Here is a 12,190-nt window from a genome sequence, read left to right on the forward strand (position 1 = left end):
AACGCGGCTGTGCAGATCCTCCTCTGCCTAAATTACTGAAAACTTCACTCTTTGCCCATCCATTAATTTCTAATTTTGTTTAAATCCTTTCTTATGACCTCTTTCTATCCCATTCGGGGACGATCCACTTTTTGTTTGGTTACATTTGGCTCGCCAAAAAGCACAATTTTTGGCAATCTGTCATCCTCTGTCCGTGAAACGCTGCCTAGCCATTTTAATCTTTCTTTCATTAAAGGTCTAGAAAGTGAGATTAAACCACATTATTCTAACAGTTTAATGTTTGGTATACCAAAAGTAAAACAAGCACCTGAAACTATCCTTAGACTATTCTTCTGGGAAAAATTTAGCATGTATTCCTTCGTCTTTTGAAGTGCTCACGTTTCAGAGCCATACTTGATCACTGTCAATTCTGTGGCTTCCAATATTCTAATATAATATTCTGATTTTCTACTTCTACCGAAGTTTTTTCAACGGCCAAGAAACACGTTACCTCTTGGCCATTCTACTTTTACATCTTCAACACATCCACCATCTTTACGTGTAATGCTACCCAAACAAGTGAAGCTACTGTCCGGGTCAATCTTCTTCTTACCTAAGTTTCTTCACGTTTTCATCCTCATCTATTCCTAGTCAAAGCAACTCAGTTTTGCTAATATTAATTTTCAAACCTTTTCTCGTTCAACGAAATCTCCAAGCCTCCAAAAGTTCATCCGTTTTGCTAAGAATTTTACCTGAGACACCCAAACCACCTGGAAAATCTAAGTTACGTTCTCATTTGATGCCATGTTCTCCCATATCCTTTGCTGTGATCCTTGGGACAAAGTTCATCAGAATAATCCAAACCAATATTCCAAGTGATGGACTTTGGGACAAAGGCCATTAAAATAATCCAAACAAAGCAGGATAGGCTAGGATAAAACCTTGCTTAGTCCTTGATTCCACACCGAACCTACTACCAGCCTAACTTCTTACCTTAACTGCAACAATAGTATTCACATGCATAGCACTAATCACTTTAATGTATTTATCTGGTATACCATACCGTGATTGAACCTTCACTAAAGCTTTTTGATTAGCTGAATTAAATGCCTCTTTATATTGTATAAGACTGACGATTATAGGAATTTGATGATACCTACGCCTCTCAATTATCAATCTAGGTGTGAAACACCGGTCAACGAATCGTCTTCCCTTCCTAAAACCATACTGATCTTCTCCTAATGCTTCATCTACAGCATCTCTTTGTCTGATGCGTATCACGCTAAGAAATAAGCTTCCAATAAAAATAAAGCTATTGCTTTTATAAGGTTGAGGGGGAACTTTATGAAATCATGTGTCTATATTTGCGATTTGACCGCCATGTTTCCTTTCAAGATCAGTAATTAGATTGAATGCTTTACTAATTGTTAGTCGTTCTTTCGAAACATTTCGCCGTTTGATGACTAGGCAGGTAGGTGCACCTTTCGACAACCAAGAGTCAATTCGACAATCGTGCAATTTTGATTTCACATGAAGCAACTTCTTCCAGCGTTACGAGCAGATTTCTACGCATCATCCGTCAGATGTATCTTCTCGAATCCTCTAATGTTTTGGTTTTTAAGTTTCTTGGTGTTAATCAAAATTTCGTTCCTGATTAATTTTGATGGTGATTCAAGTTTCAAGAAATTCATGTTTGCACTGTAATATACCAACTTAACTGGTTTGGGGCTGGGAGGTTCAAGGCCTTCAATGATAACCTTAGACAGTAATACATGTGCTCTTATTCCATCTTGAACTTTTACATTATCCTTACTAAGTGTTTATCATTTTTTTTATTTTCCAATTTCATCAGAGTAAATAAATATTGTCAATATGTGACTTACAAGGTATATTTTCCTTCGCAACACAGCTATTTGATTTTTGACACTTGTCGTCTCTAATTCAACATTCTGCACACGAGGTTTCAGCTCTGCAACGTCATTGCTCTATTTAGAAACAATTTCTTCCAATTTCTTTACATTATCTTCAATTGCTTTGATGTTAGATTTTAATGAGTTCAAAGTGACAGTATTTCCTTTAAATTTTTCAAAATCAATCATATATTATCTGGCAAAGACGCTATAGAAAGTTTACCACATTGACCCGTTGCCGTAGACGCAGACAAGTTTTGAAATTCATTCATTTTCTTCTTTCTGTTTCCCATCCTTTAGAAACTTATCCATCCAAATCCAGATATCGAAGTTCACAAGTTCAGTTCACAGCGATCGAGTCAATCACAGCTAATATTAACTGTTCAACTTGACGAATTCATTCTACCTTTAATAATCGGCTGAATACATTTTCGGCTGAACTCGGCTGAATACGTTCAGGTAATTGAGTACTGCAACGCTGTCTAGCGGCTTGTAGAAAATGGAACAGATGAAGTACAATATTACGAAGTAAAAATATATTGCAAAATTTTCACAATAGAAGGAATTCAAAGTCTGGTTTTAAGTCTACTTGCAGTTTTCAAAGCTGCTGCACTTGGATTACTAAAATATTCAGCTAAAATCACAAAGATATTTTTCACTCTTTTCTTTAGCGCCCTATTTTGTGTTATGCATTTGAAGCTGGTCCAGGAACGGTAACACCTTATTAAAGAAAAGAGTGACTTGAGCAAAAAAAAATACAGTGATTACTTAGAAAATCAGTTTATGACGACTTTTCAAATAATAGGGAGTGACGTATGATAGGCAAGGGCAACAAAATCTAGATCTTACGAAAGAAAGAATTGAAGGAATAGACCGTTAATGGCCAAAAACCTTCCAAGGGGATGCATATGATACAGTAATGCAAAAATTTGTCGATTTTCGTCTAGCAAAGAGCAATGGCATTGTCAGTTATCCTCCAGCCTCAGTTTTCTCACACAATGTTGATTTACCATGAGCTGGGATCTTTTTGATTTCAGGTACTTTGGAAGTTACTCAAATCAATGGTGATACAGAGCTAAACTGTATCATTAATGCTGCTTTATTTGCACCGAATCATGTAAAGAATTATTTACTAAGAATGTCGCATAATGTTAATGATATGTTCACTACTGTGTTTATTCCTGTGTTTTAATTTTGCTGTTTTTTTTTGCTACTTAGTTTGCTCAAGTTTTCGGCCCTGTGTTTTTTCTCTTTTGCTGTATTTCTTTGTTCCTCTGTATTTTATCATGTTATTTTCTGTATTTTCCTTCTTAAGTTCGTTCATTTGATCGTTCCTTCTTGTGCCACTTTGTTCTCATGCTCGTCAGTTTTTATCTCTCTTTGTTCCTGTGTTTGACGTATTTGTTTCTTTGTTCTTAGTTTTATTAGGTTTTGGCTATGCTAAAATGTTATACCAACTGATAGCTGTTTTGTCATGGAAAGAACATTTGAGCGCAATTACGTAGTTTGTAAGCCAAATTGCTCCCTGAACACATAGAGGTGACGAAAAACTCAATCGTTTCACAATTGTGTGGAAGATATGTGTTCACACCTTAACCTCACGTCGTAGACATCATGATCTAAATAGTATTTATGTATAAAGGGTTGCTACAACGCAGTGGTGAGTGGACTCCCCTTCAGATGTGGAGAATTCGAGGTCATCCCACTCTGTGGTAACATGTATGTACAAATGTAAACCGGTTTAGAAAACATTTTTGCCTCTAGGATCTAAAATATTAAATGTGTAGAAATTTTTAGTACTCTTTTTAACCTTTTTTTTTTTTTTATTATTGTTGTTTAGTATGGGCCGACTTTTTCTTTTTGTTTTAGTTGACTGAGCGGCAAATATATTCACTTCCAGATGCATCGTTTACCTAATAAATGAGTTTATCTTGGTTTTCTTATACAAATTTGTAACAAAATATCAACAAAGCAATTTTTCAAATTTCTCATCAATTCACTTTTCCGCGAAAAAAAGATACATTTCTTTTGTAACCTATTACTAGTATATTATATATTGTGATTATATATTGATAAGATTTTGCAAAAAATTGGGGCCTGGAGGGTTTTTGATTCGAATATGCGTCATTTCTCTTAATGGTTTTTTGTTATAAATGGTGTGATATTTGTCACAAGCAGGAATTTTTTGGACTGATTTTGTTTTGAAAGGACGATGTTCATAGGCTATGAGGCCATAGTTTGTAGGCTATGGTAAAAATGGACTAGTAACAGCCCTGGTAGTCAAAAACTCAACCAATTTAACGTAAAATGATTGGATGGCGTAAGTGTTTCACTGATGGCTGTTGGTGCCAGCGACTTTCATGGTAGAGAAAGTTTAGCATTATACGGCTCGATTGATTTTTTTTGTGAGGGCTTTTAGTGGCTAGAAAACTCATTAAATAAGAAATGTGTATGATTATGGTACTAAATTCCTGCCGTCATGTACTGTTGCGAATGGTATCTCAATCTGATCTTCTATGCATCACGGAAGATCCAAGAAGGGAGCGGCTGCAACCAATAGACTATATAGCCACAGTTGATGAAACTGGATATCTAATCTTGTATGACGAATAAGTGACTTTTTTAAATGAAATTAAATGAAACTGTAATAGAAATGATGATCATTACTGCAGTTTCTTTACAGTTGTTGGAAATGCAATCATGATATTGCATATGTTTCCGATTATTTTGTATTTTGTCATTCGTAAAGACTTCTTGACTAGTATCTTAAAGATCACTTGATAGTTCTCACTATCACTGTAATTCTGGTGGCTGGCTGTAGCAGGCCTTTTTAGATGACTGGAAGCAAATAACCAAAAATTACATTTTCCAAAGTTTCGTATACCCCCGTCCAAAGCCGTCTTTATGACATTATTGGCTCTGAGCAAAAAACCTGCTGGGTTTTTCAGGGTGCTTTTTGATACCCCTATTCTTGCTTGAACGCTGGAGAAGTTCTTGCGGGGAGCATGGGCTACGGCAGCTGTTGGTTATGTCAGTTAGTATTCCCACTTTGAAACATTGTCACATAACAGTTCTAATTTCTGTTCATAGTTTGTGGTTCACATTGTTCTTCAAAATCAAAATTACATTCAATGGTGACACTTGTACCCCACATATCAGAAAATTAAAATATTCCATTGTTAATAGACACGTATGTCTGTATTCTTTGCGGCGCCCCCACTTTCTTCTAGTACATAGTCTATGAATGCCCACCCTGTCATGTTTAGCTTATATGTAATTTTACGTTTTCCCCTAAACCTCATATAATACTTACTCTAGCACATAAGGTTTGTAAACCGCAGTTGTCAAGTGTTTCTCTTTCGAGTCAATGAACTTCTAAGAAATTATGTCTTTAATATTATGTGAATTTTACAAAAAAGGAATTTCAAAATTTTACGAAACGGGAATTTTCTATCAGAATTTCAAATGCGTCTTTTCACCTTTGTAGTGAGAAACTTGAAATGCTAATCACATTATTTAATGGAAAAATACAGCTAAATGCGTATGCAGACAACATGTATGATTTAGTTCATTCGAAAAGTTAAACAGTAGGAAAATCAAACGTGTATTTTGCGATGTATAAAATGAAGGATCAGGAGTCATCATAAAGAACAAATAGTCTTAGAAACCTGGGGAAGGTTTCAGTCCATTTTAAATTAAAAATTTAAGTACTTTTTCAGGGCCAAATCCAATAAGAGGGAAACGTGACACCCCTTAGACGCACCATGTGCTCTGGTCTCTCTGGAGCCTCACTTGATATAAGTATATTTAACTAAAGCAGTCGAAAGACCAAAACATTTTGAAATTCAGTACTTTCGACAATTAGTATGACTGCGTGAAATACAAGGGGCGTTGAAACTTGGCATATAACGGCTATAAGTTAAGCTCTTAGATAGGTTTCTGGAATAAATTTTCTACCTAATTTATCTGACGCATACTTTAAAGCGACGTTAGGAAGGATTCTGAAAAAGATACAGTTAAAATATATAGCTTTAACTCGAAAGTACGAACAGTATTTTTGAAGCTAACGCTAAGGCATCTAGACCATATTACTTTTCTAAAAAGAAAATGTTGGTATCGAAAGGGAGTTACACTAAAGTACGTCTCGAAAACTTCAATCTTAAAACGCTATTCTGAGGTGGCGCTATTAGAGCCGACTGAAAGCATACGCTTTTTAAAAAGAACTTTGGTTTTTTAGTATTTAATATAGATGGCGTAAAGGTACTCGCATACGCTTATTTTACTTAAGAACCTTTAGATGTTACAAAAATTATGCCTATTTGCCATTATTCTAAAGAGAACTTGGTTGAATCCCTTATTTGGTTGTTTACTCAACTTATATGGGTCTAAACTGGACTTGTACGACAGTTTCCAATAATATTATGGAGGCCTGCCTAGCATGTTTTACTAATTTTCATAGGGTTTCGGTTTTATCAGATAATAACTTGATTTTACATGACCTTTGACCTTGCTTTATACTGGCCCTAGACATATCGATCTTGATATAACATCTCAGAGGGTGCTTTCGTATCATCCCGATCCCATTCAAGAATTTTGATCTGTAAGATCTGAGAAAAACCAGTTTGTCTGTCTGTAGTAAGTTATAATTAGCTTAGTCTCCTTGAGAGAAACTACAATATAGGTATATTTTTATCAAATATTTAATATATAGAGGTGATTAGATAGGTATTTGATATAATGCGTTCTGGGCGGCCTACTTTCGGTGATTCTGTGTTGTAGTTCTCATAATTTTGTTTCTAAAGTATTATATTTTCATCATATTTTGGTATATGTCATTAGGATTAACCTAACTTAATTTTTTAAATGGGATCGGGATATTACGTTAGTACCTCTCGGAGTACGTCACCAGGATACTGGAGTTCCAATTTTTGCTAGGATCCGTCCGTCTTAATTACGTCCGTCTGCTTTTTCCACGTGTCAAACCGGAATTATTTTCAGTTTATTATTTTTTCTGACAATAAACGTAGAATTTGTATAAGGACTACCGAAAATGGAAGAATAACCATACCTTTCAAAATTTTTACAGAAAACTGCCTTCTGGCTGACGTTGTGCCTTGACGTTCTTAGCATGACTTCATAGCTTTACGCTGATATTGTTATTTGTTCAATTGTTTAAATGACAAAAAAACCTGTAAAAATAAGAATTTATAAATCTTTGTTTTAGATATACTGAAACATGCCCCCCTCCGATCAAGGTCATGTTCCCCACATACCATGGATTCAACAGCCCTTTGAAAACAGGACATGTAAATAGAAATCTACTTGGAGAGTTTTTCTTATTTTCTAAATGAATACCAACAAAAATATGTGATGTGCCATTTTTTTGAAATGACGATAGGAGCTTAATTGAAAATAATTTCGTAAATATTACCTGCTTAAATCAATGAAACTTGCTCACGAGTTCTTTCAAGGCATGTTGGTAGGCTCAAATACGATCATACTCACGAATGTGGTCGCTATAGCAGTCGTTGGGGTTGAACAGCATTAGTGGCTTTTTGCTGCCTAAAAATGTATCCCAGTCTTGTAAAGCTGCAAGTGTACCCATGCTTATTTTTACAAACACTGGTGAGCATGTGCCACGCCCTTAAGGGGAGGTGGATTAGACGTGTTTTATCGAGTGTGTGTATCTGGGAGAGGGCTAAGAAAATATGAAAAAAATTATTTAGTAATTTTTTTTTTTTTGGGGGGGGGGGTATTCTTTTGATCTTTGTCAGGATGTGTTCCGTTAAAGTGTTGATTGTTTTAAATAGACAAAAGCAGAGAAACAGTTATACGTTATTTTAGTCAAATTTCTTTGCACCTTTTTGATTATCTGTCTAGTATTTCGTTCAAATTTTACATTTAAACTAAATGAGCAACCGCTTTTTAAATATTTTCAGTATTTAAGTATTAAGCCTCTGACAACGAGGAGGCAAAAGTACCGTCTTAAAAGACGAATATTTGAGCGTTTACCGTCATAAGTAAATCAGCAGTATCTGACGAAGTAACGAAGATCAAGTCTTTCCCTGATTCAGGTGGTAAGAAAGGATTTAAATGAAATTGGAGTTTCGTGGCAGGAAGTAATCTTTGAATACATCGTGGAGGGGTGGTGGTGCAAAACTGTGTTTCGCACCTCCACATAGTAGTCGTAGTGTAATACTACCCCCCGCCCCACGTAGTAGTAGTATCATAATACTACCCCCCACGTAGTAGTAGTATCATAATACTACCCTCCCCCCTCCATACGTAGTAAAAGTATTATGATGAGTTTTTAGTAGTAGTAGCATTAAGTTTGACCACTTATATTAGTTATTTTCTGTTCGTTTTAAGTTTTTATGTAACTTTTTTTGGTCTAATTTTTTTTCTGTTTGTGATGTTATAATCTATTCACGAAGAAAAACTTGCTGCTACAGCTCGAATTTATCCCACCTCCAAATTCTGCTCTTTTTAACAAATTAAATTAAATTCTTCCAAAAATTAAATCTATGCTGAAGATTAAGTCGATTGAAAATAATTTTCGTATAAAAGAGTATAGACCGAAAAGTACAACTCAAATCATAGAAGAAAGTACAAGAAACTTAGAATTGCGCTATTTAGAATAGTGTTCTTTCGTTGTGCTGTTGAGTTGCTATTGTGAAGAAATACTTAAAAGTAATACAAATGTAATGCAAGGCCAAAACTTCCTAAACAAAAATGATAGTCAGAATCAGAACAAAAAAAAATAAAAAAAATTCATGCCCTGGTTTTCTTTATGCGTTGGGAAAAAAGGACTCCGAAAATGAAAATTTGTGCCGAACTCTTTAGTTGGTTGAAAATGACTGACCTACACCAAAGAAGAGACCACTATTTACGAATCAAATCATATACTGATAATGAAGTACAGAAAATGCATAAATGCACTACTCAAAATACTACCTTTAGATATATTTTTGAGTTGCTACTAAAAATGAAAATAGTGCAAATATGCTAGTGAAATATTGTGCAATATAAATAGTAAAAGATGGTGCAACTAAAAATATAAAAAATGACAGAATTGGAATAAAAACTACCTGAGTTATTTTCAGTAGTTCTCTGAACTACTCTATGCGTTTGAAAAAAGAAATAAAATCAGAAAATGAACATTCGTGCCCAACTATTATCTGGCTGAAAAAATCTTTATTGTTTTTTGGCTGTGCTGTTTAGTTGTTATTTAAAAATAAAAATTACAAATGCATTGCAAGGAGTAATACTACCTAAAAAAGGCTACAAAACATTCAGATTCAGTAGACTAATTGAAATTACCAAAAGGATGCCTGTTAAGGCTTTATCATTGTTTGGCTTTTTCACAAAAACCATCAAACTTTTAGAGTATTTCAAATCCATTTCTTAACTTTTGAAGCTGAAAAGCACATTTAAATGATGAAATATAAGCGAGTATAAAAATAATATGAAAAAACTCATTATGCGCAAAAGCTGTTAAAATTCAGTCCTCTAAAAATATCTCTAGGAACGAAAATGAAAGATTAAAACTAGGAATAAACGTTTTGTCGTTGTAACCTTAAGTGCAAAATTAGTCATGTTATAAATATCGTTAAAATGTGGTTGGAATAAAATAGTGATCATGGTTGTAGTGATAGCTCCAACCTGGCAAAGAGCGAGGTATGGCTCATAGCAACCAATAGTTTAAAAACTCTCTTATAAAAAAAAAAAAAAAAAAAAACAACTTACGATTGAGAAAAATGGCCATTTGAAGTCGACTCAGAAATAGTGACTATTATTTTCATCAATCTTAAAAGTAAAAGTTTATTATAATTACAAATTTTAAGAATTAACCTTGTACTGGAGAATTACCCCCCCCCCCCACCCCACCTTGAACAGCAAGTAAAATCGATGTTTTGCATGGGAAGCACTGATGTGTCTAATTTTCCATCCCCCACCCCCAGCGGTGATCGTAGTGAACCATCTTGACAAACCACAAGATGGGGGACGAAATGTGTCCCCCATATTGGGAAAGCACGGCAGAGGATTGCGTACAAACGCAATCCTTAAAAAATACTGCTTAAACTGCTTGAAAAAAGAAAGGGGAAAACTGTTTGAATAAGAAATCACTGCTTGAAAAATAAAAAAAAGTGTCAGAATCAGAAATTATTCTTATGCTCCTGATTTCCTTTATGCGTTTGAAAAATCCCAAAATGAATATTCATGCCGAACTCTCAAGAATTTTCATGGCTTGTTGGATGTGCTGTTTAGCTAATATTAAAAAACCAAATTAGAAATAGTACAAATGTACTCTAGGGGACTTACTGCCTAAAAAAGGCTAGACAAAACGTCCAAATTAACTAGATTAAAAAGAACTAAATGCCTGTAGGGCTTTGTTACCGTTTAGCTCTTGATAAGAATTAACAAATTTTTAGAGTGTTTTCAAATATAATGTTTCACTTCTAAAGTCAAAAATCACGTGTAAAAAATATAAACAAATATGACAGTATTACGAAAAAGGACAATTTTGCACAAAAACTATTTGAAACCAGACCTATAAAAACATCACTGAGAGGGAAAAAGATAATTAAAACTAGTGTTGAATCTCTACTAAAACTCTAGAGTTTTATTAACAAAACTCTAAACAACGCATACAAAAATTTGTTAATGTTCCTTTTTGTTACGTTTGTACGAGCCGGACACACATTTCAGAGGGGAAGGGGTTTTGACCCTCCCCCCCCCCCCGCTCTGGAAATGGCCTTGTTGTATCCAGGGTTGCCACTCAGCAATTTTTTTGGTGCCACTTTGGGTGGCAGAATAGTGTCAATTTTGTATAAAAAGTGTCATTTTCAAAAAATTTGCTGCTCTCAACACGTTGCGTCGCTCGCACTCATATAATCAAGCTTTTCAAATTTAAAATATGGCCCACTCCGCGTGAGGTCACCCCTGCCTGGTTTCCCTCAGCTGTCAATTATCCAACATGAAAGGTCGGATATAATGCTATCTATCAACTATAAAAAAGAAATATTAATTTTACTTATTCAGTGCTGATTCTCGGCTGTGCGCAGCACTTCCACTCCTATCGAATTTCCAGACCCACTCCTATGAACCAGCTAAAAAACATATGTTGATAACTTTATAACCTGTGACGTCATCACACAGATTAATTTATTTTATTTTTTTCTGAGAAGTCTTTTTTCTTGGCGTTAAAAAATAACAAAAAAAAGAGGTAAAACATTCAGCTTTTTTATTTTTAGAAAGTGGAAAAAAGAGACAGCAATACTCGTCAAAATTGACAGTTTTTCATCCAGTTTTTTTTCATAAAATGGACATCTGAATTATTACAGTACATTCAGGTACTTGAAGTTTTTCTTTTCTCCAAAAATGCTGAAGAAAATGCCACGAGGATAGATTTCAGCTACAGATGACCCTACGATAAACACAACTAATTGTGGTTCAGACAATAACTCCTTCAAATAAGTCATTTGGCAAAAACTACTGGAAAAACAACAAGACAGCTATATCATGTAACCTGTTTCATAAGATCTGTCTAATAAGACAGTTATATAATCCAATCATCTAATCTAATCACAAACTGAATAGTTACCAAATGAAGTACTTGAATCAGACTTCTTCCTTTTTTTTGCACGGGTAATGAGCTTGTCGTGGACATTCAACTGTTCAGCATCCGGCACCTCCCTCTTGACGTGCATGATGTCAGAGATCGTGTCAGGGAGGAGTCGATTCCTACCCGGGGTTTTGACCAATTTTAGGGTTGAAAATTTCCGCTCTTCAGAGGCACTAAGGTGTGGCAAGCTCATCATTACCCGCATAAACTTTGGCAAGGCTATGAAAGCTGGATCTCCAGTTCCATGTTCGATTTATGAAAGACAATTCCAAAATTTCTGGACTGAACCTTTAGCAGCATCAAGCTCATCTTTTAAAAGGGGAAGACGTCTCCATTCCCTGTTCAACAATTCTACGTTGATACTCTCTTCAAAGCAAGGTTGGAAATGCCGAAATAAAGCTATGATCGAGGGAACCTGGCCTGACATTGCTGTTTTGGGAGACAACCAGTCTAACATTTTTAAAAGTGGATCTTCACTGTCAATACGAGTTTTAATTTCACTGCATAAAGCTATGTAGAATATGAGACAGTTTTTTTTAATGGAAGTGAGTCGACTGTCTTATAATGTCACATTTTCAATGATGTACAAAAAAAACATTTAGAACTGAGCTCCAAAGTAAATTTATTTTTCAAAGTTCTTAAAGGTCCTAGAGTTTTTGAAGTTAATTGCAAACTG

The sequence above is a fragment of the Artemia sp. Qi Xiang Cuo genome, chromosome 12 (genome assembly GCF_049724085.1).
Source record: "Artemia sp. Qi Xiang Cuo chromosome 12, ASM4972408v1, whole genome shotgun sequence".
NCBI lineage: Eukaryota > Metazoa > Arthropoda > Branchiopoda > Anostraca > Artemiidae > Artemia > Artemia sp. Qi Xiang Cuo.